This window comes from Notamacropus eugenii, chromosome 2, assembly GCF_028372415.1.
Source record: "Notamacropus eugenii isolate mMacEug1 chromosome 2, mMacEug1.pri_v2, whole genome shotgun sequence".
Lineage (NCBI taxonomy): Eukaryota > Metazoa > Chordata > Mammalia > Diprotodontia > Macropodidae > Notamacropus > Notamacropus eugenii.
The window spans coordinates 200,351,907-200,362,754 of record NC_092873.1 but is presented as its reverse complement, the minus strand read 5'-3'; positions in this window follow the sequence as shown (position 1 = coordinate 200,362,754).

Below are 10,848 nucleotides of genomic sequence, written 5' to 3'. Positions count from 1 at the left end.
TGGATTGTGAGATTTTTATGTCCTAGTACATGGTCAATTTTTGTAAATGTTCCCTGTACCGCTGAGAAAAAGGTATATTCCTTTCTATTCCCATTTAATTTTCTCCAAAGATCTATCATATCTACCTTATCCAGAGTTTTATTTACCTTCTTAACCTCTTTCTTGTTTATTTTGAGGTTAGATTTATCGAGTTCAGAGAGGGGGAGGTTGAGGTCCCCCACTAGTATAGTTTTGCTATCAATTTCTTCCTTCAACTCCCCCAACCTCTCCTCTAAGAATTTGGATGCTATACCACTTGGAGAATACATGTTTAGTAATGATATTGCTTCATTGTCTATGGTGCCTTTTAGCAGGATATAGTTTCCATCCTTATCCCTTTTGATTAGATCTATTTCTGCTTTTGCTTTGTCCGAGATTAGGATTGCTACTCCTGCCTTTCTTACATGAGCTGAGGCACAATATATTCTGCTCCATCCTTTGACCTTTATCCTATGTGTATCCCCCCATTTCAAATGTGTTTCTTGTAAGCAGCATATTGTTGGATTATGGCTTTTAATCCATTCTGCTATCCGTCTCCGTTTTATGGGAGAGTTCTTTCCATTCTATTATTCCCATTTTATAGATGCAACTTAGAAAGGTTAATCACCTAAAGAAAGTTCTCCCACATAGTAACGGATAGAATTTGAGCCTAGGTCCTCTGACTCCAAGTCTTAACTTCTTTTTATAATTTTACTCCAGTAATCATCAAATCATCATCATCATTATCAATCACCACCACCACCTCTCTCCAAGAAGCTCAAAGAAAATCCCACAGATGATCCCTCAGATACATAAACATAATTCTTCTAGATTTTGTCAGTGATGAGAGTTTAGGAGTAAGTTATTACCTCCATTTTTGCCCTAGAACAAAAACAGCCATCCTTGGTATTTAGCATGATATGTTGAAAAAAGAATTATGTTTTGTGTACTTTACTGAATATTTAAAAAAGAGAAGTTTAAAACTTCTAAATTCTAAATTCCTTAGGTCCCAGGCACTGTGCAAGGCACTAGAAATACAAAGATTTTTTAAGAAATAGATAAGGGGTCAGAATTAGAATTCAGAAATTTATCTTGCAAAGTATAATTTCTTTCTCCATGAAGTTTCTTTTGGATTCCTGTCCCTTTTATGTGCCCTCCCTCATTTTTTAACCTCTGAAAGAGTGTTACTGAAAGACATTACAATAAGTATTTGACCCTAACTCATTTATTGTAAGGCCTATGTTGCTGATTGCTTTTTCAAATGTCTACCTTACTTGTCTTAAAAGCCCCACCCAGTACTTAGCTTAGTGCTAGGCCCAAAGTGGAGACCTCAGTAAGTCTACTGATTATTTACTAGGGTTTTTACAAATTATTTATTTAGGCTTATTACCTAAATCAGTTTTATGTAGCCTAGGCGTTAAGGTAGAGAAGGAGCTCTGAGAAAACAGTCTAAACTCTATGCTTCTGAGTTTGCAACATGATTTAAAATAGAAGAGAAATATCAATTTAACAAACTGCAAAAAAAGGTACTTGACCTGTATTTTAGGTCTCCTGAAAAAGCACAAATGTGCATATTGTAGAAATAAACTAGACTTCACTAAAATAATCTGAACTAGCATAGTGCACCTGACATCCATTCAAGGCACAGAGTGTGAGGATGGATTTTACATTTAAAGGAGAAAAGCCTGCACCTTGAAATGGCTAAGGTTCTATGATGAATGGAGGGCAGGGAAGGACTCTGGTCTCCTTTCTTTGGATTCCCCCAGTAGCACCAAGGAAGCTAGATGGTTCAGTGGGTAGAGCACAATGCCTGGAGTCAGGAAGACTCATCTTCCTGAGTTCAAATCTGTCCTCAGACACTTACTAGCTGGGTGACCCTGGGCAAGTCACTTAACTCTGCTTGCCTCAGTTTCCTCATCTATAAAATGAGCTGGAGAAGGAAATGCCAAATCATTCTAGTATCTTTGCCAAGAAAACTCCAAATGGGGTCACAAGGAGTGGGGCATGACTGGAAAACAACAGCATCAAAACTAGTGATTTGTAGGAACTGGTTGCTCAGGAAGATCTGTTGCCTGATTGGCTGGCAGAAATTGAGAACTGGAATCTAAAGCTTGTCTTATGATAATTTCGCTACCTTTCTCCTTTACCCCTAATTTAGTTGTATTTTTTCCAGAATGAAAATATGATTTGCTCACTTTGTCAGAATATTTTTTTATCTAGGGATTTTGAAATAATAATAGAAGTAGCTGTCACTATTGACTTCCCTTCCAACTACCCGATACTCAAATTATTCAGATTTCCAGAAGTATGCTAGTCTTTAAGAATTCAACTATGGAGATGAGGAGGTGACTGAAACTGATTTTTTGACTGACAGAAATGCTATTTTCAGGTCGACTCTATCAGGTTTCTTAACATGGAGGTCCATGGATCCCCCAAGGGATTAATGGACTTGAATGGGGAATAAAAGACTATCTTCATTTTCTAAAATTTTTGGTTCCCTTTGTATTTTATTTCATATATTTAGGAATAATTTTCTAGAAGAGTTCCATAGTCTTTACTGGACTGCCAAAAGGGTCCATGACATAAATAAAAGGTTAAGAACCCCTGCTCCAGACCTTTCAGACTGTTGACAAAGTAAAGAAGGCAAATCTCCTTTGTTCTATTTTTGTCGAGCTTAGCAACAAGACCGATAATAATTTGCTGCAGAAAATTCTACTATCTCAAGCATTCTGACCTTTCATTGTATCTATAAATCTCATTGTACCTAGCAATCATATGAAAGGGTTACCAGCAATACACGCTAGCTTGTTAATCTAAGTATCTGGAGAAAATGTATACTAAATCACTTTGGGTGCAGAATCTAGGCTTTAAGAGTAAATGATGTTGATATGTTGGACTGAATTGTCCATATTTAGTTCCAGTATATGTTAAGTTAAGCAATCAAACTCTCGTACTTTGCCACAAATAACCTTTCCGCAAGTACTTAAATCAGAGATTGAAAATAATTGGATTTGTTTTGCATTTTTGGAAAGTTTTACTCAATATTCATGTAATGATGTCTGGTGGCAAACAGTATTCAAGGTAATAACTGAAAGGTCAGACCAACCCTGAAAGAGATCTGGAAACAAAGCACAGGATAAATGTTATACAGGAGAAGTAGTTACAATGGAATGCTGAATATGATGAGAAAGCCAGTGTCCAGTAAATATAATTTAAAGGGAGTAGTAATAAAGGTTTAAGATATGTTTGTATCTGTCTATCTTGTGTCCACATTTTGGACCAGTTAATTCCGGATATGTGGGTCTAGGACCAAAAAATAGGTAGGACTTGGCAGGGTAGAGGCTGCCTTTTCCTTTCTACATACTTCGGGAGAGGATCACATTCCTTATGGAATTAGTGGCCACCTTGGAAATATGAACTAGAAGTTTCTGGATTTCAGACAGAGTTCCTTCTCCCTCTTTCCTCACCACTAAAAATGGTATTTTCCCACTTTCTACTGAACAAATATCTGAAATTCCACAATTAGAAATTCTTTCCTTTGCATTTCTTTGTTGTTCAGTTGTGACTGACTCTTCGTGACCCTATTTGGGGGTTTTCTTGGCAAAGATTGGAGTGGTTTGCCATTGTCTTCTCCAGCTCATTTTACAGATGAAGAAATCTGGTGTTACAGGGTTAAGTGACTTGTTCAGAGTCACACAGCTAGTAACTGTCTGAGGTCACATTTGAACTCAGTTGTCCTGACTCCAGGCCCAGTGCTCTATCCACTGGCTGCCACCTAGCTGCCCCTTCTTTAGTGTTAAGGCTAAGCATTATCATCTCTTTATTGTCCTGTTTTAAAATGCAAATTCTCTTAAAAGAGATAACATAAAACAGCAATAATTACAACAACCATCATATGACTTTTAACATTTTTTATTTCCTCCCATTCTGGAAAAACAGTTTATTCGTGGTTGTTGTCCTTCATTTTCAAAAAGGATCAAAATGACATCACCATTGTAAAGTGAAATTTCAATGTGTCTGACTGTGGCTGATCAGACCAATACGAGCTCGGAATGCTGTACCACAGGTTGGGCACAAATAGTCCTTATGAATATTTGAATATTTTATTCATACTCTGAGTAAACACACTATTTAGAATATAGCCTGAGGAGGTAAAAAAGAGACCCCAAATATCAATAACAATACTTTGATAGTACCCATTGATTGAGGGAGTTTGACCAGATGGTCCTTTTCTAAGGGACTCTGGAACTAAAGATTCTAAGATCCATTTCAGTGTTAAGTCTGTGATGTAGATTGTCCCCCCTGGAGCCAGGAAGATTCATCTTCCTGAGTCCAAATCTGGTCTCAGACCCTTACTAGTTGAGTGATCTTGGAAACCACCTAATCCTGTTTGCTTCAGTTTCCTCATTTGTAAAATGAGCTGGAGAAGGAAATGGCCAGCCATTCCAGTATCTGCCAAGAAAACCCCAAGTCGGGTCATGAAGAGTCAGTCACGACTAAACAATGAAAATTGTCTACAAAATTGCTAGCATATTTGCTAGGAGCTCTTCCCCTGCTTCTATTCATCTATGATCTGAAAGGACCCAAACCCTCCAGATCTCTCACACTCTTCAAGGTCACCTCAAACCTAGATATATCCATCTATCTTGGGATGGGTACTCATTTACCCAAGATCAAGAAAGAGCAAACACAAAAGAAATAGCCCAAACCTAGACTCTGGCTTGCCCAGGAAGTACATGTGCTTTAAATGTCATATGCTTATAGCTAAATGGGCATCTTGAAATAGCACTGATGTGATTAGTAGTCAGAAGGGAAGAGAGGGGCTGAGGAGGCATTGGTACCCTTTTATACATTCACTGAGTTCATAAGCTCTTCTGGCTCTGTACCCAATAAAATGACTTTTTGTCATATTAAAGCTCTTAGCTGTGAGTCAAACATGTCCAGAGGCAGGACCCAAAGCTCCCACGTGGGTGATCAGAACCATGAATGGCAATTGTTGATGTGTTCCATGGGGTGGCCCTTACTGACCAATTCAACCCTGATATATATGATTGGAGAAGGGTTGAACAAATTGTAGTATGAAATATGTAGTATGAAAGATTGAGGCAGTGTATTATAGTGGAAAGAGGACTGGAAATGGAATCAAAGAACCTGGGTTCAAATATTAGCTCTGTCACTTTGCAACCTTGAGCATATCTATTACCCTCTCTGGGTCTCATTTCCTTACCTGTAAAAAGAGGGGCTAGACTAGAAGAACTTTAAGGTTCCCTTTAGCTCTAAATCTATGGTCCCATTGATGGCAAGAAATGATAAATTTTAGGATTTCAGAGAAATGTGAGAAGATTTGTATGAGTGAAATAGGTGAACCAAAAGGACAGTATATATAATAAGTATGTAATTTGGTTTTCAGTCAACCTTGGGGCATTTTGCTCCATGCTGTCCATGGAGTGTGACTAGATTGCTGGAGAGTCCTGATGCATGTTACATGACTTTGTAAGGGGTTGAGTTGGAATAAAAGCTTCTGGGAGACATATTTGGATACCCCAAGATGTATGAAAGGACTTCAGGAAGCTGCAGATCTGTAAGGGAAGCTATTTCCTGATTTCTAGCTTGCCTCTTTAGAGATTTGGGGGCATTTCACCTGGGTGAGATCTGGGTCTCACCATGTTCCCATCTAAGAAGTTCATTCCTGTATATTTCCTGGGATTTTCTAATCTGTGTAATTTCTCCAATTTCTGTTTGCTAAATGGCTAAATGGATTTAAGCTTCACTATTTGTTAGTCTTTTATGTAACTAGAATTTAGTGGGAAGGTAACAAATAAGTGAGCACAAGCTGGCTAGCAACAAAAAGAAGTTTTTGTTTTCAAACTATTTGCCTGTAGATTTAGTTGGGAAGGGGGAAGTCTAGTGCCCTTCAAAGAGCCTGGAGGAAATAGTACCCAGCCCTATAACCCTTCTGCTTCGCTCAAGGCAGAAACTGCAGTCTTCCTTGGAGAGGAGTGGGCAAGATTTCAGAGATATCTGTCAATACTTCTCTTGATCCACATTTTGATAAGTCATTTGGATACACATGGGACACATATAACCTTACACCTACAGTGTTATAAATGAAAAGATCCTTAGTAGGAGCCCAATTCTGAGTAACTGAAAAGTCAGTAGTGGTATTAAATGTCTGATAATGAAATATACTTCTCTTGGCAGAGGGGCAGGGGTCTCCAAGGGCAAAATGTTGCACATCTTTTTATTGTATCACTTGTTTTTGCCTGTTTTTCTTTATTGCAATAGAAAATTTAATTCATAGGAGTGAGGCAGAGGCAGGATGTTTACTCAAAAATGATTATGATGCAACTATAAGAGGAATTGATATTGATAACATTAAAAATAAAATTAATTAAAATGTCCTTTCTTCCAGGACAGGAGAATCCCAAGAAACAGACTGTACAAGGGATAAGAGAACTGCTTGCAGATTTTTTTGGTCCACTTCTTTTTAGGGTTGAAAGTGGAAGTAATTTCATATTCATAGACCAACAGCTTCATCAGGTATTCTAAAAACTTGTCCTAGAAAAGTAAGACTTTGCATGCCTCGCTTGGTCCATCATCTGTATCTAGTGAACTAAATTAGCAAGATGAAGTAGACTCAGTAGTCCTAAAGGTCCCATATGGTTCCAATGGTTCCAAAGGCCAGCAGGAAGGGGGAGGGGACAAGCTAGACTGTCACAGGTGGGTCAAATGTGTTACCGCCAGGAAAGGTGAAATGACCAAGATTAGAAACAGAACAGTTCAAAACTTGCATGCTAGTTGACATTAGTTTAGAGGGAGACCCGGTCTCAGCTACAGTGACAATGATGAAAATGATGACGATGACAATGAAGATTGTGACTCCCCTGATACCCTGTTAGCTTTTGAGAATTCTCACCCCATTGAGAACCCAAATTGTAAATCTGTGAATGCTGAGTTGGGGGAGCAGCCCAGAGGCAGTGCTGTACCTGAAGATAGAACCTGTGACTCCCCTCTGCTCCTAGAATGTGGTCTCCTATAGTTCTGTGGCCAATCTTCCCTGAAAATCTCCTTAGGATTGCATCTCCTGCAGTTTCCACAGCCCTTAGCTACTGCACTGCTATCCCTTTTTACTATGGAACTGCTTTCTCTATTGTGTACCACATGGTAGCACTTCAGGTGTATATCAGAGTTTCCTATACTGAAAGCAGAGATAGTTCTTTCAATATTATAGTATATATATATTCATACAAGGTGCCTCTACTTAATCTGTAAGTACTTACTGTGTAAAAGACACTGTGCTAAGTGCTGGTGATACAAAAAGAGGCAAAAGACAGTCCTTGCCCTCAAATAACAATCTAATGGGAGAGACAACATGCAAACAAATATGTACAAACAAGCTATATATAGGATAAAGAGGAAATAATCTCCAGAGGGAAGGTGCTAGAATTAAGAGGGTTTGAGAAAGATTTCCAGTAGATGATGGGATTTTAGCTGGGACTAGAAGGAAGGCAGGGAAGTCACTAGGTAGAGTTGAGGTGGGAGAGTATTCTAGGCATGGGGGACAGTTGGAGAAAATGTCCAGAGCTGAGATGTAAAGTATCTTGTTTGTGGAATAGCCAAGAGGCCAGTGTTACTGGATGAAAGAGTATGTGGTGGGGAATATGGTGCAAGGAGGCTGGAAAAGTGTGGGGAGGGTTGGGTTATAAAGGGCTTTGAATGTCTAATAGAGAATTTTGTGTTTGGTCCTGGAGGCAATAGAGAATCATTGAAGTTTATTGCATAGAGGGATAACATGGTAGGACCAGTACTTCTTTGGTCACTGAATGAAGGGTAGGGTGGGGAGAGGCTTGAGTCAGGAAGACCCACCAGCAGACTATTTCAATAGTTGAGGTATGACATAATGTAGGTCTTCACCACAGTGGTGGCAGAGTCAGAGGCAAGATGGGGGTGTATTCAAGAAATGTTGCAAAGGTGAAATCAACAGACCTTGGCAATAGATTGGATACAAATGGATGTGAGATAGTGAGAACCTGAGGGTGACAAGTAGATTATGTGACTGGGAAGATAACTGTTGCCCTGTATAGCAATAGGGAAAGTAGGAACTGGGGAGGGTTTAGAAGGAAAAGTGAGTTCCGTGCATATTGAGTTTAAGATGTCTAGTGGACATCCAGTTTGAGATATCTGAAAGGCTGTTGGAGATACGAGATTGGAGGTTAGCACAGAGGTTACCATCAGCATAGAGGTGGTAATTAAATCCATGGGGGCTGAGAAGATCACCAAGTAAAGTAGTCTAGAAGGAGAAGAGAAGGTCCAGGACTGAACCCTGAGGGACACCTGCAGTTAGAGGGTGTAATCTGGAAGAGGATATATCCAAGGAGACAGAGAAGGAACAGTCAGATTGTTAGGAATAAATCAGAAGAGTGGTGTCCTGAAAACCTAGACAGAGTAGAGGATATCAAGGAGGAGGGAGTGACCAACAGTGTCAAAAGCTACAGAGAGGTTGAGAAGAATGAGGATTGAAAAAAGGCCATCGGATTAGGCAATTAAGAGAGCATTGGTAACTTTGGAGAGAGCAGTTTAGGTGGAATCATGAAGTTAGAAGCCAGGTTGGAAGAGGTTAAGCCATCAGGATTTTGATTGGGTCGCAGAGATGAATAAACTGAACCTCAAAGAAGAAGTTAATGGGTAATGAAGGTAGGAAGAGAACCTTGGCAACAGGTAGCAAAGAATATTCCAACTCCTTTGGCTAATGTCTCAAGTCAATAATGAAAAGATTGGCCAGGGAGGCTGTGTCATTGGAAAGGGGGAGGTGTGGAGAGCCAGATTTCAGTAATAGCTATTGTTTGTCCTTCATTTTAGAAGAGGACCACTGATGTCACAGGCTGATGTCTTAACTCCTGCATGAAATGGATTTAACTGAGTCAGAGTTGCACAAAACCATTAGCCTCACTCTCCCAGTAATCAAAGTTCAGTGGCAAGACAGAAGTTAGGACAACTGGCAATGGCCTGGGATACAGGGGATGACCTTGATGTCTTTGATGTATGACTAAACTCTAAGTACATCACAGCACCTGTTTCGGCTGTCTTCATGGCCTTGGAATAAATTTTTCTCACCTGCCCATTTCGCTGGAGTAAGTCTTCACATGCTTGGAATAGACATCTTGCTAACTCACCAATGGATTTGAGGCCCATTGGTTACCCTCAGCATAGTTTAGCTTGTCTGCCAAGACAGTTTACCAGTACCACTGTGCATGCTAGAGCTTCTTGGAACCACAGCTGAGAGCTGGGTGACAGGACACCAAAGCTGGATGAATAGCTCTGAAGAGGGCTCAGTAAGCCCTACACCAGAGATGCTTTCTGAACTCTCCTATACACACTCAATAATAGCTGGTAGATGCAAGGAGTGGGAGAAGAATAGGATTAAGATTAAGGGAAGTTTGTTGCCTATGAAATGGGCATTCCAGAGGGCACAGGAAGGTTGGAACTTTAAGGTGGAAAGGTGGGGATTAGAATCAAGAGGTGGGGGATGGGCAATAGGGTTTGGATGATGACCTCCAAGGGTTCAGAATCACTGGGATGTGTAAGATATGACCAGGTGTGAGAATGTTCATCATTGAATGGAGCCGTTGTTCTTCTCAAAGGAGGTCAGAGATCAGGGCTGGAGACAATTGTAGTGGAAGGTGGAAGAAGTTTAAAGCCCTGTCTTTTCATCATAGTTCATGTTGACTTTTGGCCTCCCAGTAGTCAGGACCACATCCTACCCCTTTTAGCTTCGTATGGGTGTCTGTCATGAATAGCAGGCTAGGATGTGGTGACTACAAGGACTGAATTTTTCCCTTATGCACTCAGGTGATGTGTATCTTCCTGAGAGAGCACTCCCCACTAGAAGCTTGAAGAAAAAAGTCCCAGTTTCTCTACAATTATCTTTCAAGCCCTAGAAATCCTTCTGGGATAGATTATTAAAATTCTTTGGGTCTGGTTCTTACTACATCTCATGACAGGTGGGAGAACTTAAATGTTTTTCTAGAATTTCTGCAGTAAGAGGAAGGAGAGAAGAAAAGGAAAACACCCTCTCTCTATTATACAAACAATTTGTCCTCCCAATCATTTTTACAATGTTCACCTGAGGATACATTTCCTTACTCCTTTTCCTGCTACCAAAATTAAATGAAAGGAACTTGGTTCAGACTTGTTTTTTCACTGATGTAGGGAATTCTCTTTGAAGAAACTATTTCTCAATATTGGTAGATTAGCAACTGTTTTGCAATTTATAGTCTTGATTGCTCAGAGCACCGAGAAGTTAAGGGACTTGATTAGGGTCACACTGTTGGCATGTGCCAGAGGTGGTACCAAATCTCAGTTCTTCTTGACTTTAGAGGCTGGCTCTCGAGTTACCCTTCTGCAATATGCCTCAAAAGAAAGTAAAGGGAAATAAAATTAATCTGGTTTTAAAAAACACGAAGAGACCAGACCTGGCTATCTGTAAGAATTCACTTACAATACTTAATGTTTTTTTTTTCTAACCATACCTACTTTTTTTATTTTAAAGTAAAACATCAATTCCTAGTTGAAGTCAATCAGCACCTCAAAACTTCCTTCATTTCTTGCTGAGAGGAAGACAAATGTAAGACAGCGTAAGAAACCACAAACGCCTGAAAGGAGTAAAGAAATCATTCTCTCACCAAAGTCAAATTAATAATACATTGCCTAGATGCTAGCTTGGAGAAGAGGGAATAGAGGAGGAACCTAGAAATAATATTTTACTAATGTAATCAAGCTAGAAAGAAAAATCAAGAAATTTGCATACAATAATGAGCTTAAAACTCCAGG